Raw genomic sequence first — 25,134 nt, forward strand, 5'->3', positions numbered from 1 at the left:
GTTCTGTCGTAGCGGCCGCAGACGCCCCCACCACGTGTGTGTGTCGCGCGAGAGACGCCTCTCTCGTCGTCGTCGTCGTCGTCCTCGTCCTCGTCGTCGTCGTCGTCGTCGTGGCCGTCGCCGTCGTCGTGGTACGTCGTCGTCGTCGTCGTCGCCGACGGCAGCGCCACCACGCTCGTTTCCTTATTTCGTCACGATTTTTTCCACCGATATCTCGATCCCTCGAACGTCCGGTGTGCGCTTCTTTCTGCTTCGCGTGAAAAAGCGCGCGCGACCATTTGGACAGCTCTCACAGTGAAAACGTGCTCGAGCCGAAACAACGACGCCCTCCCGCGATACGTCCGGCAAGAGGAACCCTTCCGTTCGGATGCATCCCTGATTTCAAGAGTAAGAGCCACGCTTGTCCCTTCCTAAAACAATGTAGGAGTTCTTTTTTTTTCATTAAAAATATACATTACGTATATAGTGCGTGGTTCGCGTTTTTCAACAAACTATACGATGATTCCGACGATGGTACGTGTTACCAAGAACGGTTTAGTTGATCGAGGGTAGTAGCAGACGTGGGTCAATTTCGAGGTAGTTAATCGATGAGTGAGTTGATTGATTTTATGGCTGTGATCTCCGCGAAGAATATAGATTTCTTTGTTCCATTTCTTTTCGTGGTATGCATATTTCTCAGCTGGTAAGAAAGGTAGTCGTAGAATCTGAAGAAAATAGTAGCGAAACAGTTATCGAGACTGTGTTTTGTCCCTGGATTTTATAAAGTTGCTATTTTTATCACTCGGCGTGTGATTCGTTTGGACGTTAACCTTGTACGAACACATTTCGGTGAATATTTTATGATTCTGTTTCAAAAGATGTTTTAACGTTCTTCGTTCGTTAATCCATTTAATATGATTCTTGAGTGCTTAATCCAATTAAACGTTAAGTGTTATTCACTACTTTAGAAGCATAGAGATTCTCCCTTCCAAAACGAAATCCATTATTTGTGTATAATTACACATCCATTCGATTTATCACGAAGCGATTCGCTGTCAGTTTTACACCTCGATGTTCGTAGTCATCACTTCCATATTTCATTCCCCAATCAAGTTCACGACGACTCGAGTTTTGTTTCTTAAATTCCGCTGATCATCTCGCAATTTTTCTCCTCTGAAAAATGTAAATTTCTTCGACGAGATATCTTAATAGCGTGACCATCGAATAGGCATGATTATGTATAAAACGAAAATTCACGCTACGAGGTCACGTCACAGACATCCAGGTAATTTCAAACAATTATCGCCTTTATCCTTCGCGAGTCGCACGGTTATCGACTGCGAAATTAATACGATCCTCTCGATCATTAATCACCAAGCTTCCGTCTTCGATCGTGTAACCGTTACTCGAACGGAAGATCGCGGCCTGGTGTTCCGGCAGCGACGATCCACGCAGCGTGAAGTCAGCCACGGAATTACCTTAGCAACCTTGAACTAATAAGTCTCTCTCTCTGGCTGGCTGCAACGACGTCGCGGCGCTCCTAGACGCGTTAAACGAGAAAACGTTCGACACGTTCCGGGGCAAGTCCGATCGCTTTATGGACACCGATTCCGGAAAGTCGTAAAAATGCGGCGATTTCGGTACCAGGTACATTTACGAAATCCTAGGATCGCATAAATCTTCGGTCGCTTTCGAGCGGAATTAGCGATGTAATTATCGATATTTATTGGAACCGCTCCTCTATAAATCTCTTTTGGTACTGTTAATTGCTTTTACACGGTTCATTAGGATTGACACATTTTTTCTTCGTATTTTATTCGTACATTCGATCGAGATGTTTGCAGCGCTTGTCTCTTCAAACCTATGAAAGTATGTAGTTCGTTTAAAGATTAATCGAATCGATGGCTAGTTCTCAGCGTTTATTTTAGTAAAAAGTTCTCAGGAATTTTTAGTTGGAATCTCTCCAGTGAATTTACTTCTTAAAGAAGATTCGTACAATTTTTACGATCGAGATATACGTGTTAAGAATGTTATACGTTAAAACTGGTATAGACGCGTTTTCTATGACAAAGGTGGTACCAGCCATCTTGTTGGATCGATCAATACGATTCGATATTATTTTAAAACCGTGTAATTTGACGCGTGGTATGAATTCTAACGATTCTTAATTAAAACTCGTAACGCGATTAAATGGTTTTAAGTTATGCAACGTGTTTACGATATTGGCAGTTGGGGCTCGATCAATGTATTTTAGTTGTTCAGAGAATGTGATTGAAATGTCAGACGAAGGATACGAAGAATAATTGCCGCTTTTTTACTGTTTCAATTACGTCACCGAAACTATTAACACAAACTTCTTATTCTTATTTTGCAGTAATTGCCAGACATGTAATTAAAGGAGCATCCATGTAATTTAATTGCAAACGTAACGTATAATACATACTTTTAGTTCGATCTTTACTCTGCGCGGTATTATATTTAACGAACAGCTCTACAATTAATTTAGATTCTTCTACCATTTTCGTCGTTAAACAAAGAACAACAGCTCCCTGTTTAATTCATTACACGTTCATTTTATTACGGTGGATGATCAGATGATTGCGATGTAACGAAAAGATCGCAGAATCCATAGTCTAAAATTTTTAATTATTTATATAAACTCTAAAACACTTTGTATAACGAAGAACTCTTCAATTTAAATACATTTCCCACTTTTTCCCCTCAAATAATTGCCAATTTCGTAACCATCGTCGCAATAATCTGACTACTTGCTGTATAAATAACAAATAATGCAGAGATACCAGGAAATAAACAGATTAGTCAATGACATTCGGTAAAGAAAATCTTTCATCAACGATTGCATCTCAACTGTCACAAGCTAATACAAAATTACACAACACCTTCGATCAGCTCGAAAGTCATTTCTAAAATCAAAAGGCAGTTTCGTTGACATTTCCTCTGTCGAAAGAACGAAGGAGGAAATCTAGCACTAAATCAGCCAGCCTTCTATTGAATTAAACAATTTCAAGGAACGGTGTGTACACTCGTTGGCTCATTAATTCATCATTCGTCCGGAGCGGCGGTACCAGCTACCAGAAAGCATCACGAGAAAGTATTCTATCAATCTTGTTACGAGTTTCCGTCGGTGTTGCGCGCGGCAGCGTTTAAAAGAACAAATTCCAGCCGACTATTAGAGACGCGTTCCGTGACGGGCGTCGATTCGGTGGTAATTACACAGTCACAGCAGCTGGTAAGGAGGGGGCAAAGGAAAAAGAAGACGCGGAATCGATAGGGAAAAAGACGATTAAGGAGCGTGATTAATCGTCGATCAATTAAAAGTCGCGGCTGCGCGACGATTGCGTCACGCGTCAGATTCTCTCATTAATTAATTATTAATGGCTTGCTGTAGTAATTACCGATGCAAATCAGCCCTCTAACAGACGCTTCCACGCGATTGTTCGTATATTATCGCTGGAAAATTTCATAATATCGCTTGCACGCGCGAAAACGATCGTCAAGATAGAAGGCGATCGAAGAATCTCCTTTAGATGATTGTCGATTCTCGACTCGATTCGATCATTCTCCAGATTTACGATGAGTTAAGTCTTGAACGAATGGTTTTTCTAAATCGAATAAGATACGCGTCACAAAGATAGATGTAATAAACAAATGGACAAATATAATTTTCGAAGATCCCCCTTTTAATTAAATACTTTTATTTCACAAAACGGTTGTTGCTATTAATACTATTCGATCTTTAAAAAAGTCTTTCCGTAATGTATCACGAGATTGCGCAATAGAGTATTTACATTAGAGCTGCAGATAGATAGAACTCGATGAATCGGCGCAAAAGTAACGCGAATTTCATTGGAAACGTGTATAACAAAGTTCGATCTAAAAATATCTGAAGAATTCGATGCAGATCGTGTCGAACTGCGTAGGTAGTTATACTCGGTGCAGTTCGCTTCTTCTAAAATTAAAACAATCGTGAATCCGTTTTTTTTTTTTTTCACTGGCGATTCTTCTGCGAAGTAGAGAGTAGTGGACGCCGAAGCGTTGGCTAAATATTTGTCGCGTTGGCGCGAAGGCTGTGCATGATTATTTTTACGAAATCTTTGATGGCGCCACGAAAATTTCCACGCGTCTTCGCTACGATCTCTCTAAACGGGCCGGCACGCAGCACTTCGAAGGCCGACCGATGATCATTAGTCCTTTTCAGGAAACAAAGAGCCCGCGAAACCCAGACGATACGGTCGGCGCGATAGTTGAAGTAACCAGGCAAACGCGAGAGTCGTTTTATTCGCTGTGGCGAACGAACACGGCAGAGAAAACGCGCGCGGCACACCTCTGCGCGCTCGCGTCGATCATTTTCGCGATCTACGATCGATCCTGGTCCGCCACTGGCGGCAGCCAGCTACGGCGCGCAGCGATAATTACGATAAAACCGGCGCCGGCAAAGCGGAGTTAATTATTCAGTGCCGTGCGTGTGCCCACGTCCTCCGTGTCCCACAAAGGGAAATGCCTCGAGGCAGTTGCCCTTCGATGTTGGATTTCGATAGAAGAACAACGAGTGCCTTTCACCTTTTTCAATTGCTCATAGTTCGCGTCTTTCTGTTTATCTTTCTGTTGGCGTGTATCTATAGTTTCACCTTTTTATGTATCCTCGTATTTTCGAATTATCGAGAGTTTGTCTTTCGCTGTAACAATCGTGCGCGAAATATTTTTTATTTCGTAATAAAATTGAAGTGTATTTAGTATACCTAGGAAAATCGAAGGGGAAGGGCATTAGTCGCGTTATTTTTTACTTTACTTTACTCGCACTCAGAAAACGAAGAATTAGGAAATGGAATTGTGGAAATAACGATATGAAAATACGCAGAAGTATGTGTACTTTACTAATAGACGAGTAGAACACGACAGGAACATAATCGATAAATCAAAACGGTTGAGTAATTTAATCTGACGGATTAACATAGTTTCGACGACAATATTTGTGTTCGGTGCTTCGTTATTGTTTTTGGCATACTCGTACAAGTTTGCACGGCTGTGTAATAATAGATTTTCGAAGCTTCGTGGATTTATTTGTCCCTGATTTTTTTTTTTTTTTTTCGTGGAACAGTTCGTGCAAGTGAAACGCGCGTTTTTCTTTAAGCTTTCACGACGAAATGAAAATAAACGGAAGGCTTTTGTGTTTAATTGTTCTCAATGGTTTGGTTAGTGGTTGTTTCGAATATGTGTCTCGTTTCTCGTGCGAGTGTTGGCTTTCGTATAAAACTCGGTTGCTTGGAATTTCTGGAATTTATTCAATCCCTGTCGTACGTGTTGTAATTCTTTCAGAGTTACGAGATCGTTAGGTCTCATCTTGATTACGCCACAGATACAACACATTAATACGCGATTGAGATAGAACTAGCAGACTCGAGAAGTTTTGTGCAACTTCTTTATCCTCTACAGAATTCGTAATATTTATAGATGACAATTTGTAGATGGTTAGTCCAACTTTTATTACATATGATTTCCTCGTTGAATAATTCACCGCGTAAATTAAAAAACACGAAGTTATAGTACTTGCGTCGCATATTTTTTCAATTTTAAAAAGTTTTATATAAAAGTTACTTATCATCAGAGGCAACGTATTTTAGCGTTATTGCTTAGATATTATCAGCTATTCTGACACAGTAATCACCACACATGTTCTACATTACTAGTGCATTCTATTTTACATGATCGTTATCTTCCGATCCCCAAGTATTCATCGTCGGCACAACGAAACTACTACAGCCTTAAAACGTACTCTTATTTCCAATCTACAAGAGGAAGCGAAGGATAACGCAAACATTATTACCAAACCTCGAAAGCCTAAAGAATCTTTAGAATCTTCACGAATTCAGCTCGTCAACGATCGAATCTCCAACCATTCGAGCACACCCGCGATCATTACCGACTAAATTAAAAAAAAAAAAGAAAAAAAAACGAAGAAGCGAGAAGAAAGGAAAAGAAAAAATCATTTCTCGAAAAGTTTCAAGCAGGACGAATTCAGAGATCGGTAACGATCGTGGGGCAAATGATCCACGGAGGATTCAGCAGCCTCCGGGAGGGACACTGCGGGCGGTCCACGATCGGGTAAGAACGAGGAGGAAGGCGCTAGGATGACGGAAAAGGAGGGTCGCCTCTCCAGTGGACGTTGTACCTCGTGAAAGAGAAACAGAGATAGGCAGACTATGAGGGAAGGCGAGGAGAGAGGAATCTTTTACGGATCGACTACCAGAACGATGAAATCGGTGACGGAGAAAGGGGCGGACGTAGGCGGTCATTTGTTGCTGTTTATTAATTCGAGGCGAGGCGAGATACGTCCACTTTGTGCGGTTCGGTTGCTCGTTTCGCCCACGCATAAATTTCTCTCTATGTGTTTCTCTCTCCCCGCAATAACGCGCGCACGTAGGCCACAATGGCGCGCGCGTCCGCCCGATGATAATGCAGGACATCGTAAATAAAATATGCCCCGATGGCCTGGCGGTAGGTGGTGGAGGAACGAAGCGGGGGAAGAACCTGGTCAAAATTCCGGAACGAAGCTTTTTCGTAGCGGCGAATCGGTGATTCGTGGATCAACGACGAACAACCGGACGAGGGCCGAAAAGCATCGTAAAGGCGGTAATAAAAGCGTTGCTACTAACATGTCGCTCGCGCGGCTTTTTATTGGCCAGGAAGGACAAGACGTTACCTCCGCCCGGATCTGGCCAGGACATTGTTTTGAAAGGGAAGACACCGTGTTCTCTTGTACGTCTCGCGAACTCTCCTCTGCAATAGACCCGTGTAACGTTGTAACGAGCTTTTCAACGATTTGCAAAGTTCGTGGCACGTTCGATTGCTTGGATGTACAAGAACGGTGATTGTGAACTATAGTGCGGTAGGAATCGATTGTAACTGTGATTTAGGGTACAATGTTAAAAACGCTGTGCGGTGAATATAGGTAGAAAGCTTGTAACGCTGATTTTGATTCTGAGTATACGATCCTTTTCGCATTTTAAAGGCTTCTGTATTGTTGGAACGGAGAATAGAAGAAAGCAAGAGAATTCTTCATTGACGAAGCATTAATCGATATCCGGTGTATCGCAATTAACGCGTTAAGAGTAGCCATTTAGAGAAGTAAAATTTTCAGAAACGAAATAGTACAGATTTTAATAAAATACTAAATATTACTTGTGAAATATATAAAAACATCGAATACTTTGCCCAGACTCGAAAACGTATTATTCGAAATATGGTAGCACCTTCAACCTCGACCGATTATTACGGATGAGGTGTGTTACGTGTTCGATAATAGCCAGTGCATACACGGCAGATAACCCAACTAAAAGAGTTATCGCTAAAAAAACTACCTGTTTGATATCGTACATGTTGAACCAAGCGTCGTACGTACTTGTATGTATATCGCAGCTGACAAATTAATATCGCTGGTTCGACTCGTCCGGAATCAACGCTGCAGAGCCCTTATCGCGATCGATCGAACAGCGTCGAATTAATTTCGGTAGCACCTGTATCGATTATAAGAGAACGTTCTTTTTCTCTGTCTGTCCGTGATCACGCTCGGAGGCAACATTAAAAATAACCACGGTATCGGCCCTCGTGCAACGAACCACCCACGTCTCTCGGTCTCACATTACGATCGCGTATCTCTTTTAATACGGTGCTTCGCCGAGAGGGCATTATGCGAAATTTTTTGAATTTTCAACGAACGACGCCGCTATTGACGAAAATAACCACGCTTACCCTACCCTTCACCATCCGTTCCACCGGTAACCGAAGATCTGACCAGCGTGCAAATCACATTTATTATGCGAAAAATAGAGTGGTTCGTCCACAAGCTTCGTCCGACTATCACAATGAGTTTTACCAGTGCTGATTATCGCGATCTCGTAAAGAAAACTGGAATGAACAAGACATGGGATTGTTCTCTATGCTGATATCGATTTCGATTGCTCTTGAACGCTACTTTTGTAATTAGATCACTGGTATGCTTCGAGGAAGAATACGGATTATAGATATCGTTTTTCAAGGAGTATGTGGTTTCGTAAGTTTTTGTTGCAACGAATGACACGACACGTTAAGGAATTATTAAGGAATATTATTCCTTTTGTTACGAATTGTCTTTTATGTCACGTATTAATGTTAGTGGAGTGTTTAAAGCAGTAAGGTATATTTACGATCGGGATACGTTTATTATCGAAGTCTTTATGAAGGTTAGGGATAGATAACGATTTATTATGAGAACTACAGGGACTAGTTACGGCATAAATCCATTAAATTAGCACTTGGTTCTCCAATTGCGAAGAAAATTCGTAGATATTCTTGTCGAAGGAAAATGATTATTGATTTTGTTAAATGCACGTTAACATTCATAAACTGGAAGAATGGAATCTTTTTGGCTGTGTGCGTGCTTGTGTGTTTCTTTTACGCATATAAGCATTCATAGGATCGAAATTGTCACAAATTTATTCTATACAAATAGAAAAATTCTATCTAGTCGATGAAACAATCCTTTGATTTTCTTGCAACAATTTGAAATTGTAACGAAGCAATCATACCAATTTATCAGACAAGATATCATTATACGTAGATATGTAGCTCATTTGTTCATTAGTCTACTATCTTATTGAAGAATAATAAACACCGTAAGCATACAGTTTGCAGCGAATAGCAAGACTATAAAGAAGGAGGTCAGCTATACATTACATCCCTCACGATGACGAATTTGACCTTAAGCGACCATTTAATTTTGGACGAAGAACAATACACGAAGCTGAGCAAATATTTTTACATCAATACAGTAAGATAAAATAATACACCTTCGAACTCATCAGCTTTCGTTATTGAATCAGAGATCAAAGAAGTTTCTCGAAATTAATCTCCAAACTTCTCTAAGCTGCCATTTTATGATAGAAATACGTAGGATTATCCACCCAACTATGCTAAAAGCAAAAAGTAAGAAAGCTAATTACATCGTTTTATTACACGATGGAACGCAATAATAGGACAAATATCTTTAACCCAACACTGTCAGTTCGATATTGTTTGAGACTGTATCATACCTGCCATTTTCTCTTTCATCGAATCAGTTTCTTCACAAAAATTTACTCAAGACGAATTTAACTTAAAAAATCCTTCGAAAATTCCAAGAAACCACGAGAGAAAAGAGAATAATCGTAACCCAAAGTCGATCGAGACGTTTCGATTGGAGTACCGGAGACGGATAACAAGATCGAAGCTCGAGGCTGGTTCCATGCCCGCGGAGAGACATCGATGGTTATTATGAGCAACACCATGGGGACCCGTAATATAGCCGAGGCGTTGCTGTAGGTCCGCCGCTTCTCTCCGCACGCACACCAACCGTGGACACTCTCCTAACGGCTGTAAAAAATGATTCTCGCGGCGAAAGACATGTAAATTTATGAAGGCCCTCGAGGTCCCTCTTCTGCCTACGTCCCTGCCTCCGACACAGATGCATTGTTGCGCTAACAATTAATTAATGTCGCTTTAATTGTACCTGCACACCATGCTGGTCACACTTCCACTTTGTTTCGTTTCCTTTCGTCTCGCCTCGTCTTGCCTCGTGTCGTTTCTTCCTTCGTTGGGTTTGGTCCTCGATCTTCTTTTGTCTTTGCATTCGGTCGAACGCACGAAATTATGCTGATCAGCCGGTGCCGTTTCGTCGTATTGTTCTTCCTCGAGGATACCTCGAGGTGAGCATTTCGAGAAGCGTGTCCCTTCTTCGTAGCCACATTGTTTCGTGGCGAGCGCATTGTGAACGCGTTGTGCACGGCGAGGCGGTATTTGCTAATGTGGGACACGTGGTATTGTTAGGCTGATTGATAATTGTTTTTTTAATTAGACCCCTCGGGGAACGAAACTCATTACGATTCCGATGAATCGTTTCTGGCGACGCGTGTCGACCGTTCGCCGGATGTGAAAGCGCTCGGAATTTTTCAAACCTGTGAAATTGCGAATTTGAATCAGCGAGTTGGCTCGTTGTTCTTCTTACGTTTTGAAAATGTTATTTTTAACTCTGTAGTGAAGGAATTTTAATGCTTCGTAAGTTTTGCGACCTTTTGCTATTGCAGATCTGTTTGCAACATAAAAATATAATAAGGTCATAATGATGAAATTATGAAATAGCGGGCTTATTCATACTATTTATTAGTATTTCTTCGCACTACAAACGTGTAAATAAATTTGGCAATGAATCTTCCAAATAAAAAACTGCAAAACAGCGATACAGAACATTTCTTAAATCATGTTCCCACGATTTTGCGACACATAAAAATTTACGGTTTCAAAGTCTTCTATTTCACTTGAGAAATTTACGTATTTCCATCTTAAGACAAAGAATTGATGGTCATATCCAAATCGATTACCTCGAACTTTGTTAAAAATTGCAACGAAAGCGCAGGCCAAAAGTATCGAACACGTTATTTCGATCCATCTGACTATAATCTCGTCACTCTAAACGTATGCAAGGTACAATGTATATCACTGGGCGATGATCGTTCGCCTGCAGCAAGCATTTCCGCGAACAATTTTTGCGCAGGATGTTGCGCTTATCGCGCGAGAATCTCGCCGGATGATCGGCGACGCGTTTAAGCTTCGGAGCGTCATAATCCAGTCGGTGAATTTCACACCTGCGCGATATGAGCATTAATGTTCCCAGGGTTTGTTATGTTTTTCACGTTACAAGCGTGTGTTCTTGTGTATTTTCGATGGTTGTATTGGTGCACGTGGTGTTCAACGTATGCTCGTATTTTTCTGTTACAGGATATAAGGGAGCGGAAGAAGCGTAGATGAGTTCTACTGTCTGCGTCCTCGGTAAGTCGTGAACAGCGAATATAAAGATAATATAAAATGTCTCACGACCGAGCGCACGGGGTCTTTATGACATGCACGTATTATCCGACCTGTACGGACTTTCATTTAACTAACGAGGCAGCGCCTTTTGAAATTTATAAATGTCGCGGTGTAACGTTACATTCCTTTCAAAATGATACGAGCCTCAGGAGTTGGCTTTAGTTATGAGCTGATCGGTTTTATTTTAACCAATTAACTTATAAATTATATCTATAGCTATTTCGATCGTCGGGGATAATCTTCTTTTCGAAAGATTTGTTGCTGCTTTGGTTTGGATAATTGAATCTGTAGGTACGAAACAAATTACGAGTGAAAATCAAACCGATGCATTCTACATTTAAATAACCACCTATCCTTAAAATTGTTTATAATACATTCGTAAAAAGATTCGACGCGTGTTCAAATATTTCTTAAACCGCTGTATCTCGACCAGATTGGTTAATCTTAAATTTCTCTTAACAAATAACAATCTCTCTTAATAAAGATGTCTTCTGATTAGAAAACGGACACGACAAACGTCGTTAAAAAAGACACAAAAATAATACGGAAAATTTCAGCGAAAAATTATATTCAGAGTGTCGACCACAAACCGTAGCTACCCCCAATCGTATGCTCGGAACCGATAATCTCTACTGAACTTGCGAAGCGACATCGGGACAAATTTTCGAATGAAAACGATTCCTCGCGAGACTCCAAGCCAGCCCCGTATCACGAAGAAAGAAATACAGATTCGAGAGGAGAGTAAGAAAGAGACACGAAAGACTGAGACGTGGCAGCAAACTGTGGAAGAAGAAAAGAGGCGAAGGATGAAGGAGACAGTCCGGTTGCCGGACTACCTCTTCTTCCCCATAAATACGGATTTAGTCGCGCGGTTTACGAGCGAAAACGTGTCGAGCTTCGCGAGGCTGGCCGCGCCTAAATTATTAAAGTCGTAAACGATCGAAATCGTCGTTAAGCGGCGCGCGAAGAAACCCATCGGACCTGCCTCCGCGTCTCCACGACGACGACGATCATTTTTCCCGAGCGGCGTTTCATTGTTGGACCACGGCTAAGCGGAGCTCTGTTGGTCGCGTTGCACCGTCCACGACAATAAACGGGCTTACTCTTGAGCGAATACGCGCGACCAGCCGAGCCTACTCTTCTCGCGACCATGGTGACGTCCGAACCGAGCATAGATCAGACTGCAGGGTTATTGGCACCGGTAATCTCGAATGGCGCGAGTAATATCGCTCGATGAGTTGTTAACGCGAGGCGTTACGCGAATAAAATATTCCGCGTCGAGATCGCCGTCAGATTTATCGCCAACGCGTTCCACGCGCGGTTCGCCCACCAGAATTTCGACCCCGCGCGGATTCTCATCGTTCGCGCGTTCTGATTAGACACTGTAAATGTTTATTATATATACGTTTAAAAAATTACTTTTTCCCTCCAAATTATTATATTTTTGGGAATGCGATCGAGTAAATGAAATTTCATCTGCTAGATGGGTCGCATTAACGAACATGTTTTCTTTTCCTCTTTCATCCAATAGCTAGATTCTACTTTTCTATTCTAATTTTTTCTTATCAGGGGCATTTTTCATTCGACCGTGTTCCTTCGGGAAGTATGTAGTTATTGCGATTCAAATAATTCGCGCGTTTTATTTGCACGCAACTCGAATTCATACGAGTAAGTAAATCGCAGATGCTAAAATGCCGCGTGTTTCGCGTTAAATATTCGTCATAAATAATTAAACGCTGTTATCAGGAAATAGCATTTCCTTACGATTTCGAACATCCAGCGATAAAATAGGACGAATCGTAGAATTTTACAGTCGTTTATAGCATCATAAATTCTATCCGCTTTGGCTGGGTCTTTGATAGATATTTTAAGCAGAATGCCGCGATAAACACGTTTACTTCGCGGAAAATGCAACGAACGCTATTAAATCTACTGTAATTATTTTTCTATTTTTCGGCCGTGTTCTACTTCTTTCTCTCCCTATTTTCGCACTATTGATTCAGAACTATGGGCAGAAAATATTCGATTAATAATAATCTATCGGTTCTCTCGTTGTTACTTTAAAATATCTTTCGGAATTTATTTAAAAACGGAGCTGTTTAAAGTAGGATCTTTAGAAATCGGAGTTTATCAAATCTAGAATAATTAAGAAACGGTAATCTTTATTCGATATTCTCTAATATATTCCTATATCAGACTTTCATTATATAATTAATTAGTTGGTGACGATAGGATATTATGGCTTGGAAATAAAATACCTTGCTTGTATCTATACATTTCGTTTCAAATATATAAAATCGTTCCTCTCAATATACTCTTTTACCTTCTTTTCAGACGATTTGACGAAATTTTTATCTCACGAAAAATCGTTTCGTCTGTCAACGAAGCGTCTTAAAAAATAAAGTATGCAAATGATCGACAATAAATAATGAACGTACGAATACTTACCATTAATTATCTTTACAACATATGCTTCGTTAATGATCTTATACGCAATTAATAATCCATGTTTTCTGCATTGCACAATATTGCTAGTTGCCTTCTGTCGCCTTATTTAGTTCATTAATTTCCGACTGAAAGGAAACGGGTGCATCGTTTCTCAGAAATAAATATCCTCGTACAGTGTCGCCGTAATGAAAGCAATTTCGTACAATCTCGTACGTAATTCCGTGTAATTTTCTGGCTTGTAATATTTTTGTCCTTTTTCCGTGGAATTTAGAGCACCGTTTATGGAAATTAAGAGGATTAAGGTTGCCACTGTACAACAGTTAATGATCTCTACAGGTACTCGCGTTTCTTGTCCACCGATAAGATTTTAATCGCGTCGATCCTCTAGTAGGTAACGAGCAAAACGTTCGTTCGAAGCTTCTTCTACTAATTAACATCGTGCCGCGTATAATTTTCTCGCGCCATTCTGCTCGCTTTGAAACACTGACTGTATCAAAATAGCAGGTACAACGCTTAATTAATCGGTGGAATTCGTGAAAAAGCAGGCAGAAGCATTTGTAAATATAGGTTCGAGAACTGGTCGTTTAGCAATATTTCTTCAAATTTATTTCATCAGAGGCTTCTCCGGATTAACTTCTGCTTACGAAATGTGATTCAAATGTAAATTCTTCATTCTGGTTCGAAATATTAAATTAACTCTTATTAATGGTATATATGATATAAATAATAGCGATATCAATGGTTACAAATAAAATATCCATTTTCAGAAAGCCTCTATTTCAAAATTTCCTATCATTGTTAAACGTTAAATGTCAATTTAAATTAAATGAAATTCGTGTTGGTTAAATAATTTGCAAGAAGATGTATGTGTAATTAATGTATAATAATAGGAATTATTCGTTTCTATGGAATATTATTCGTGTAAATTAATAAAATAAAATTCTAACTGAAATAATAACTGAACAAGTGTGTGAAAGGCAGCTTTAGCAGCATTATTTAATTTACTCAATTCTGTACCAGAACAAAATCGTATTCTTGGTAATAAAAATATTTCGTTATCTCGATTTTTTAAATACCGGTTGTCAAGCACGAGCAAATCGCGGAAGAACCGACTTAGTGTTGGTAATGTTAAAACCTCCGTGTACAATGTTATTAGCCAAACGTAGGCAGTACACTTAATATATTCTGTCTATCTGATCGAAACGCTTTAATTGCGAGGTGATTATCTGCCATTATCGAGTGACTAACGCCGGTTTTGTTGCTTAAAACACCAATTTACGTAATCAAGCTGAAGTCGAACGTTCATTAGAGACGGAAGTCAATAACGACGTAAAAGAAACGCGCAAATTTAGACAGGACAAGCATAATTATCGTTTTAATGAACCGTATGGTACAGAGAAAAAGGTTTTCGTGGAAGAAGATCAAAATGTCGAACCATGAACTTAACAAAAAATTAACGGCAGAGAAGATGAGAATTTCACTGTAACGTATTTGTTCATTATTACAATATGCGCGCGATACTGATTTTGATATAAGAATGCGAAGTAAAAATCATGAAATTAAAGCAAAAAAATATAGAAAATAATAATTCGTGCAATCCACACGCGTAAAACTTTATGCGACACATTTAAGTTTCGCATAAAAGTCGTCTGTTAATAAATACATGAATCACGTACAATACCTTAAATTAAAAGGCAGAGAATAGCGATCGTGTTACCAACATTGTCTTGTAAAACTTCATGCTTTTTTTTTAAATTGGTCGGTAATCACATAGCTAGCTAACGAGTTTGAAAAGTCTGCAAGAAGTAGAGTTAATTAGTTCGACTTACGAGATTCTTGTTTAGTATATCTAGGTAGGGAAAATCCAACCAGGAGTGAACGTGTCAATAATCGATTTACTATTTAGTTATATGGAAATATTTGCAACAGAGCGGTATAATTTATATGTTAAACGATGTTATTCGTATCTTTAATACGATGGAAATAAGATCTGAATTTAAAGTACGTAGTTTAAACAACTAACGCTTTTCATGAAACAACGATTTATCGAAGACGCGTGTTCGTAAAAAGGATATCGTTTTTGGAAAGGAGAAAAAAGAAACGCGAATTCGACATGGATAAATGATATTGAAACGAACAAAATACGTGTCTATACGTGGGAAACGAACAAACTGATTGTTAAATCGAGGATCACAAAGTGTTCGCAGTCACGGGGTCAGAATTTGATGAAGCACATTGATCACTCATCGGACGAACACTCATTTGACCACTTTTATTTCGGATGATCGCGCGAATGACCTGTGTGAAACTAATCCATCATCCGTTTGTATTAGCGATCAATCACGTCAAATGGCACGGTTTTGAAAGTTTGCACTGAAACCTGGATAAAATGTTCGCCGATGATAACGATCTTATACCGGCGAAATAAATCTTTCGATTAATGTAGCTTAATTGCGGTAAACGAGAATGTCGGTATAGAAATCTTGTATCACATTGATTTGTTAGAAGAATTTTTTCATGCAAAGTTGTTTATTTTTTTCCCCGGCGAGCCATTCATTTTCATTTGTCAATCGCGTTAAACGATTAACGTTCGTAACTATCAATAACCGAGGCGTTAACCCACGTTCATTCGAAATTGTTTATCAAAATCCAAAGATCACAATATACCCACTAACGAAATTGACACTTAATCATTTCCTCAGCTGCTTTCCTTCATTCGCTGGTATCGCACACTACAACTGTACATGTAGGCACTCAAACATCGATCGAAAGTAATTTTATCTCTCGACAGCGTTTCTCGTTTTATAATTCACAGACATTTATTAATTTTCCAATTAACGATTATCTTTCCAGAACCTTTGATTACGATCGAACGCTATATTATTTACATATGAGAGTAAAACATGCTGAATTTTCAAAGTCGCAAACAAAATTATTTTAATCGCGCGAAAATAAAAACTGACGACGACATCGATTAAAAGACGCGAGAGTAACCTTGCGAGAACGTATTGAACGAAAAAAAAGAGAACAGACAGGCGCAAGAATGCTTAAAATCACGCGAGAAAGATGTGGTGAGTTTTTAAGAAGAAGTCCATTATGTATATTATATTTTAATCGTTATTAATGTAGAATTATCATATAAATTATACTTATCATGCAAATCGTTGCGGAAAGCGGAAATTGAATTTTTATCGTGAATCGTGTTACTGACAAATTAGTTATGGTTTAACGTTTTACGCGTTCGACATCCGCGTCATGGCTGTCAATGAAATTCGTCACGCTCTTGTAAACAGCTTATGCAGTGTCTCTTATTCGTAAAGTTCGCGTCTGTATCTCGAAGATGCGGCGTCGTGTTATTCCGTTAGAGAAATCGTCAATCAATCGAATAGAGTAGTCTGTCCTCTTTGTTGCAGATGATATACTTATATAGATTACTATCATTATACGCAATGAAATCTTATGTAGTACAAGTAGGTATTTGGATTTTCGCATTATTGTGCGATGCAGTGACGTGTAATTTGCGCTTTTTTCATCTTATCTCAAACAACCATATCCTATTGACGATAAGAATAAAATATACAAGAAATTTGTTAAATATAGAATAAATAAATAAATCTAAGAACGCAACGAGGTTGGAAAGTATGTATGTAAATATTAAAAGAAACTTCAATAGGATTATTGTTCGTTTAAAGATGTTTGATCATTATTTAATAGCCTTAAAAGGCACCGTTTTTCGTTCACTTACCTTATTACCTATAGTCGCTAAAAACTTGAATGAGCGGATCGCATCGGATAATCAACCAAACATTCTAGTTTTCATTAATTTAGATCGCTTATCGTGGACTATTTTTGTGCCTTATGCACATTACGAACGATTAAAAGTATATAACGTTCTGGCTAACGAATAAAATTTAATCGAGTGAAACCTCGTTTGATCCAATCAGTCAGTTGATTGTAAATTTACTTTATCTTGCTACCAGGTCTATTTTTTCGAATGAAAAACAGTTCGATTATACAAAATACCCTGGGATCTTATAATAAAATCTTGATAAATTAAGCAAATCCCTAAAGCCATTATATTTGCCATTTTTGATTCATAAATTATATCGATCACAAATATGATTATATCGACATAAATAAATATAATTCAATTTCAATATCACATTAAAAATCTGCTAGAAATATTTTCAATACATAATATCGGCATCAGGCCAAGTTCATAATTATTCGAAGCAAGCAACGAGCGATCTTCGGTTCTCAATCTCGATATAAAACAGCAAAAAGCAGGAAAAGTAACGTTTTAACTGTTCCTATAACAAACGATCCATTCGCTGATAAAAAGCAAGAGAAACGAAGAGACGTGGGAATTAATAAAAAGCGGCGCGCCGATACCGCGGTTTAATCATTCATCGGTCGTATCGATCCTGCTGGAAAGCAGAAGTTTATGGATTTTCCCGCGCGAGCACACTGCAGGTCTCCAGCACGTCTGAGATTAGAACCGTTTCTGGGAACGTTGCGTGGCTGGATTCACGTCGATCCTCCTTGTTACGTATTGAAGATAGGTGGCACGCACTAGGTGGTTGACTACAAAGAAGCGAAATCGATTTGCAATTGAAATCCCGCGCGTCGTGTAAGTACGTGGCCGCGGGTCATCCGATTACTATACGCCAGTGTATACGGTCGTTTCTCTGAACCTGGATAGCTTCGATAACGGACCAAGTAAAGATGATGAAGAGGAACCACACGAGATCGAGAGTCGTTCGACTGCATTGCGAGTGATCGTGAAACCTATCAGGTTGCTGACCCTGAACAGGGATATCTATGGAATCAAAGTGATCGATGCGATATGATCTTAGTTTTATTCTATTTTTTATCATCGTGAATTTTTAAACTCCTTTGACGAGACACTAAACAGTTTTATTTCTTTCGTCTCTTATTTTATATTATATCGAGTTTTTCAGATTTACTGTATTTTACGGTCATTTGGTAAATAAAATAGTAATTTGTAGTTTAATTATAAGCGTGATCTACTTTCCTATAGGCTATCTTAATCTTTTATTTTTTCTTCGTTTAATTTTTTATTCTCCAACGATTTGACGTTTCGAGGTTCGATGGTAGCGATGGAAAACTTTTTAGGAAACACACCTATAATATCATCTTTTGTACGGTGCTTAATATTATAACTGGAATTATGTAATTGTTATCGTTGTATACTTGTATGATCCTAATGACTGCTTGCATCATTCCACGAACCTAGAATTCTTGCTCAAGTATATTTAGGTTGAGAATTCAGAGTAAAGCATTAATATTTATGAGAATGGAAAATTCAGTTTTTCTTGTTCGATTATTTGCGAGAGCATAGAAATGCGAGGGAAGAATACCTTCGAATTGAACAAAGATATAATTGCTTACATTAGAATTTCCACGAAAATCCGCCATAGCGAATCAAACTCATTTTCTAAGTAATTTCTGTTGAAAACAAAGAAAGATATCCTTTTAACGGAATCCTATCGATGCCGGGGAGAGAAAAAGCGTCCGGTAAAAAATGGAAACAGAGTTCGTGTAAAGGCTCTCTCTAATTTCTCCTACACGCACTTAGTCTTCGAAAACAGACACGTTGATCCCCGAATTAAGAGACTCGAGGGGCTGAGCACGGGAAAGTTTGGCTTGGAAGCGTCGAAGAAAAGTCTCTTCGCCTTTTTCTTGCCGCGTCCCTGCCTTTTTGTACGAATCAACGTGGTTCTTTAATTGCTTTTTGTTGCGCTAATCGATCGCTAGACATTTCTCGTTCTTGCTGAAACGGCCGAATCTCGAGATGCATGTCCATTGTTGCGTCAAAATATTTCGATCGATAACGATTAATTCGTTTTTGATCATTTTTCTGAATCGACGAGCAATAACTTTTTTAACGATCAACTTTTACTTAAGGTCTTTCGATTTTGCAGTTTTTTCTATCCACAATTTAACTTAATAAATTGCATCTACTTACGTTTTTAATTACAATCTCGTAGATGACAATTTTTTGCACGTCAACTTTATAATCATCGTATTATAGATTATCGCGACAAAAATCTTATTTCCCTCGTTCAAGGTCGAAGGATTCAATAGAAATTCGAATAGCAAGCATCCCTCGTCGAAAGAACTTCTCCTAATTGTATTCGTCCGCTAAAAAGACCTTAATACGCGTGCAAAACCTAATTTCATGGAAGTTCGACTTTTTCTTCGTTTTCATCCTCCAGCAGCGTCCATGCCTGTGGATAACGTTCCAAACAATGAAGGGAACGATCATCCTTTTAAGGGTTCCAACGTTTGAGTACAACATCCCCTATGCATTTTTGATCCCCTTTTTCTCGTCTTCTTTTTCCACATAGTTTTCTATGACTAACTCGTTCCCTTCAACGATATTTCCCTATCGATTGATCTTCTTTCGTGGTTCTGCTTCATCCCCTTTGACTAAGCTATAGTCTTCGTTCCTTTCATGGGATCCTTTACTTCGATAAATTTTCCTATCTTCTCTATCCGTTTCATCATCGGGCCACGACCCCAATTTCACTCTTAATATTGTCTTATACAACTTCCTCAAATAAATTTTCTACTTTTTAGAATACAATATAATTAGAGTACAATAGAAGAAACATTAGTCTATTTTTTATCCCCATTTCTACATCATCGTACACTACACATTTGAATATCTATTCATATATATTCCGTACGTTATTGACCAAACATTTGAAACTGCCATGCGTTTTATAAAATTATTTTCAATCAATAACGAAATTAATCGAAGATTCATAGATACAACTAACAATGAGAAGACTTATAAATTCTCGACTAATGGTGTGTATCTTTTCATACTATAAATAATCATTCGCACGCTAGATATGATAATCTCAAGACTCCATCCAACAACCCTTTCCTATCTGCGAATTCTCCGAACCGAACAAACCTCTGGTTTTCCAAATATTCTCTGATAAACCTGGAAACGACGAAGAACCTTTCACAGCTCGATCTCGAGCATCTCGGGACCTATACATCTTTGGATCGAAAAGGCCGAGGTCACGAGGAACACGAGGACGATTACAAAAGCGGGCCGGCAGGTGGTGGGGCCCAGATTCGTCCCCACGTATCGGCAAGAATATCGAGTGTCGACCTTCCGGAGGGCTCTGCGAACCGTTCGAACCGTTTTCGATCGGTTCGATCGGGCCCCCATCGTGCCTCTTTCTTACAATGTTTCTCACGTGATCCACAGACAAAAGCCGACGAATTCCAGCGTGAAAATCCGCGCCGCTACCGGGTCCACACTGTCTCGTGACAAAGAAGGCGAGCACGGGCTCCTAGAGGAGGCTGGCAACTCCGCTATGAAATCAGTTACGAAATCACGGGGTCCCATTCGAGCCGAAGCACGAGTATTCTCTCTGCTCCTCTTTGTTCCACTAGTTTTCCACGACATCCCCCTCGCGTTTTATCCCGCCACGGAGTCGATCATTAATTTATAACGAATCAGCACCGCCTGTTATTATTCCATAGTTACACGATCGCGTGATTACACGCGTAAAGCGATTGAATCGACGAGTTGAAATTGTGAACGATGCAAGTGTCACGTATTTTCGACAGGGGTAAAAAAACTGGATCGCTGATAAATTTGAAGCTCGTAACTTTTACCGCTTCGATGCTATCGACTTTTATCCTTTACTATTTTTATAAATTGAAAGGAGAATGAAGGATAAAACACGTGTTTCGGATTAGTTTCGTTGAATAGCAAAGGAGCTGCTAACACTCTGTGGGTGATATTGTGATTCAATATCGTAAATCATTGGAGCAGATATTAAACTAATCCCTAGAATGGGAATTAGAACCGATAAACTATAAATTAGCTTATGTTATAAGAAATCGTAGAGTAACGGGAAAATAGCTTTCACCGACATATGGCCCTACCAATGAAAAATCATATCGATCAGAATCGAGCAACTTGAAATTATAACGCGACAACGAGCATCGAAGCGTGTGTCAATGAAACAGTATGGTGGGCGATTAACAGATTCGATCGGTGTGCAAACATGGCCCAGGTCAAGCCACGAGACTATCGATTGGCCCTTCCCGGAAGGCAGGGGCCGTCGTGTAATCCGACTGCCGCAGCCGTCTTGAAATGGAATTATTTCGACATCGGTTTCGATCGTCTACCCTCGACAGGGCTATCGTCCTCGTCGTGAACGTCTCGTTTGTTGTCTGCTCAAGGAACCGCTCTATACGTGCGCGATCCGTGATATCGTAACGATCGATGGACAACGATGTTGTATAAATTCTTGGAAGGATGTACATAATTGAATCTCGTGTGTGCGATACAGCAAAAAGACATCGAAGAGCACAGAGGAAAGAGATGTTAGAGATGTTAGAGATGTTGGAAACTATAGAGGGTAGAAGGATAAGGGATGTTTGTAGAATAACTGAACGACAGGAGAAAAGTCTCACTAGCAACGAAGTTTTTATTTTCGAAAAGCTGTGGAAACAATTTAAAATTTATTGATAAGACCTCTACGTGCTTAACATTCAGCATATAGTTTGTTCTCTCTGGTCCCTTCTCTTTGTCTTACTCTGAACTTAAAAATTGTCTGATTTAAAAACAATATCACGTCGAATTAAATTTTAAATTTCGTTTCTATCGAGAAAAAAAAATCTTCCAATTGTTGCTTAAACATACCGTGTCCAGTGTTAGGCTTTGACTGGTGGAAGAACAATCCCTTCTTGAACCGTACGCATCGAAACTCAGTCAGCTTGGTGGAAAATGGCAAGCGAGCGAAGCAACGATTGACCACGAAGGGTAGTCATAACCAAGTAACCGGGTTACGTACTCGGTTCTTCGACGAATCGGTTTAGAACGTCTAAAACCGTCCACGACTGTTGGCCGAGGTTCGCGTAGTCGACGAGAACGAAACGTTGTTCCCTGTATCGGACCTGAGATCAGGGTAATTAAGTGCTGACCGCACGGTAATTCCATTATCGCTGCCATCGTTGTCCAGCAGACTCGGGAAATCCGATTAACCGCGGCCGAGTCTCGACGTCGCACATCACCGCGGCTCCGCTGAATTTAGAAGATTTGTAAATGCGTTCGCTGCTCTTTGCGGTATTCTCCACGAGTAAGCTACCTAGTCGAGATGATTTCACGTGATGGAGTGTAATACGGTCTGATATTTTTGAAATTAGTATCATTGTCTTGCTAGAAATAGTTTATTAATGTCAAGCTTAACGCGAATATTTATTTCTATATTGACTTATTCCTAATTAATATCTATTTCTATATTTCTTTTTCTGACGAAAATATCATAAAATCGTTCCGACTCTTCAGTTTTATGTTCGTTATTCCTCCTATTGATAGATTTGCTTAACAAGATTACATTTTATTAAAAGTTCGAAGACACTTTCTCTTATTTTTAGAACAAGTTGAGGTTGTGTCAATTTCGAAACGAACGCTTGATATATCACAGAACAAGATTTCACACTTTAAATCCTTCTTACTTCTTTCTAGACGAAACAAAATCTATGTAATCATTTGTATAGTATGAAAATTATCTCTTAAATTTGTAACCCGTGACATGTACAAGTCACTTATTGATTAGCGTGAATAGTTAATGTTGAAAAAGTTGCATCAGCTAGAAATTACAATCCTCGTAACGTGTATTGCTGTTTCACCTAAAAAACGAGGTTTCATCGGTTATTCGGACAAATCAATTTCCGATAAAAGCGAACAGCAGAATGCTCGGTCGTCGCAATTAAAAGATAGCCTCGATTATATACCATTTCCGACGTCCATTTGCGTTACTTTATCGAACGTCGACAGGAATCGTTCGAACATCGCCATTGTTACATCGTACTCGATCGTTCTTTCTAATGGTACATTTCGATGCGTCTATTAATTCAGCTTGCATGCACAAAGCGATCCAGAAACAAATAGTTTAAAGTTCTAAAGACGTAGAATGCGGACGAATAAAAATTCCTATAGGTAGAACTTAAAAGTTTAAACTGTGCAACTCGTCTACGCCATTTGCATTACAAATTGCGATACATACATTTTGCATTGAGTTAAATAAACGGACAAAGGATAGGAGGTAGAAGGATACTTGGCTACGAAGTGCGCACGAAGTTGAAGATTTATACGGCACTGCTCACCTAAGAACTGGTTTACAATTGAAAATTAAATTAGAAATTTCTTCGAAGGACACGATGGAGAAATAAAACGTATAATATTCTCTGAAACTCAAATTTGTGTAACGAAAGTTGACGATGGTCAAAAGCGACCATTCTCAACTTTTTCTTTCCTGCTTATTCCTATAACTGTTTTAAATTTGGCTTATAACAGTTATGGTTTCCAGTTAGAATCCTATAGGTGTAATAAAAGATATCGATCTTTTATTTTTCATCGGATGTTAGGAAGCGATATAATTTTTCAAAAGACCCAAGTTTAACGTTAATCTACTATAAGGTCTACTTATTAAAACCTTAATAAAAGCTCGTTCTTCTGTCCATTATTTGATACCGTCAAGCAGCAGAATTCACTAAATAAAATAACTGCTCTACATCCTGTTCAAGATTAATCGAGGGACCTGTATTAATTAAGCTCTTTTACTTACTGTGAAGAATAATCCCTTAAATTGTTAGAGCTCCTCTTTTAAATCACCCTATGTATAGCTGAATACGTTCCGAGAAACTGGGCCTGCGTGTAATCCGCGCTCGTCGCGACACCGTTTAATTGCAATAATTACGATAATTACCGAGTTCCGAGCATGCCGGCGTAGCAGGCCTCGTATTCGGTCACCGTTATGTATCCCGTCACGACACGATAACAGCGATTCGTTGCTGGCGTTTTCGTTTCGTGTCATCGAGACGGCTCGCGTGAAACCCTGAATTGATAAACGAGAAGATAGGATTCCTCGTCGATTCGGGCAAATATGACTCGAGGATTTTCATTGCTACGAAACCGACGTTTAAATTGAATATGTTTACCCCTTGCATTGCTTTAGGGTAGTATTCTCGTTTATTAATATTTCTTTGTTTTCAGCTTTATACTCGTTTCGATTTTTTATCGCGCGTCGACTGTGAGAATTATTCCGGGAAAAGAAATATTATGACGGAAGGTGTAAAAGCGTGAAACACCTGAAAAAATGTACTAAATCGAATTCTTCCAATTGTTTCATTCAGAAAAAGACATATTTTGTGGAATCTTTTTACGATCGATATTTCCAAGTAGGGGGGAGCAGAAGAGCAGCTTTATCGGAATGAGAAGTTTCTAAGTAAGTTTCTTCCGAAAGAAACATCGTCTGGTCAATGTAAAACCGGCTGTATAGCGAAACAAACTCGCCCCTTCGTCAATACAGCTCGCTTCGAAATAGAATTGCTCGCGCTTACTTGGAATCGTTCGTACACACTGTTACGGGAAACAACTTCAAAAATGTTTAAAAAACCGAAAAAGAAAAACATAATGAGAAGACACTAAATGGAACACTTTTATGCTGTACTTTTATGTTGTATGTGTTATACGAAACGTTTTGAAATTTCGTTAACACTGCAATAATGCACGACAGCCAGGATTTTATCGGTCCAATCTGAAACCAATCTGAAAGTATATTTTCTTATTTTAGATTTCCGATTTATGGAAACGAACAGACCTGTCCATGTTTTACGAGCTCTACTGATCCGAATCAGGAAAAGTCGTAATCGTTAACGCGAGGCGCTGATTCGATTTGCATAAAATCAGCTGAGAAAGAATCGTAAGAGAGCCAGTGTATAGGGAGGACGAACATAAAACTCGCCCTA

At 39.3% G+C, this 25,134-nt stretch overlaps 1 protein-coding gene across 2 annotated transcripts in view; it reads left to right on the top strand.

Moving 5' to 3' along the window:
* LOC117231471 (zinc finger homeobox protein 3-like) overlaps positions 1 to 25,134 on the top strand; it is a 288,298-nt gene that overhangs the window by 75,887 nt on the left and 187,277 nt on the right. For both annotated transcript variants that reach the window (XM_033489938.1, XM_033489937.1), the window contains exon 3: positions 10,789 to 10,839. The gene's annotated coding sequence lies outside the window, so the exon portion shown is untranslated. The remainder of the gene's footprint in view (positions 1 to 10,788; positions 10,840 to 25,134) is intronic.

Source organism: Bombus vosnesenskii, unplaced genomic scaffold (assembly GCF_011952255.1).
Source record: "Bombus vosnesenskii isolate JDL3184/JDL3185 unplaced genomic scaffold, Bvos_JDL3184-5_v1.1 scf7180000013272, whole genome shotgun sequence".
In the NCBI taxonomy this organism is placed as follows: domain Eukaryota; kingdom Metazoa; phylum Arthropoda; class Insecta; order Hymenoptera; family Apidae; genus Bombus; species Bombus vosnesenskii.